This window comes from Eriocheir sinensis, chromosome 9 (assembly GCF_024679095.1).
Source record: "Eriocheir sinensis breed Jianghai 21 chromosome 9, ASM2467909v1, whole genome shotgun sequence".
Classification (NCBI taxonomy): Eukaryota; Metazoa; Arthropoda; class Malacostraca; order Decapoda; family Varunidae; genus Eriocheir; species Eriocheir sinensis.
In genome coordinates, this window is record NC_066517.1 from 20,519,737 (window position 1) to 20,520,039 (window position 303).

Sequence of the window (303 nt, forward strand, 5' to 3'; positions counted from 1 at the left end):
CCCTCCTCACTCTTCCTCCTCTCTCTCTCCTCCTGTTTATTCCTGCGTATCTCAATCTCCCTACCCTCCTCACTCTTCCTCCCCTCTCTCTCCTCCTGTTTATTCCTGCGTTTCTCAATCTTCCCTTCCTTTTTACCCATCTGTCCATCTATGTGTGCGTATCTCTCTCTGTCTCAACTTTCCTTCCCTCCCTTTCCCTTCCCCTCCATTCCCTTCCCTCCCTGTCTAACATCACTACTCGTCCCAACGCATGGAAGTTTCCCTCGCCGCTGCTCGCCGGATGCTGTCAAAACTTCGCCTCGC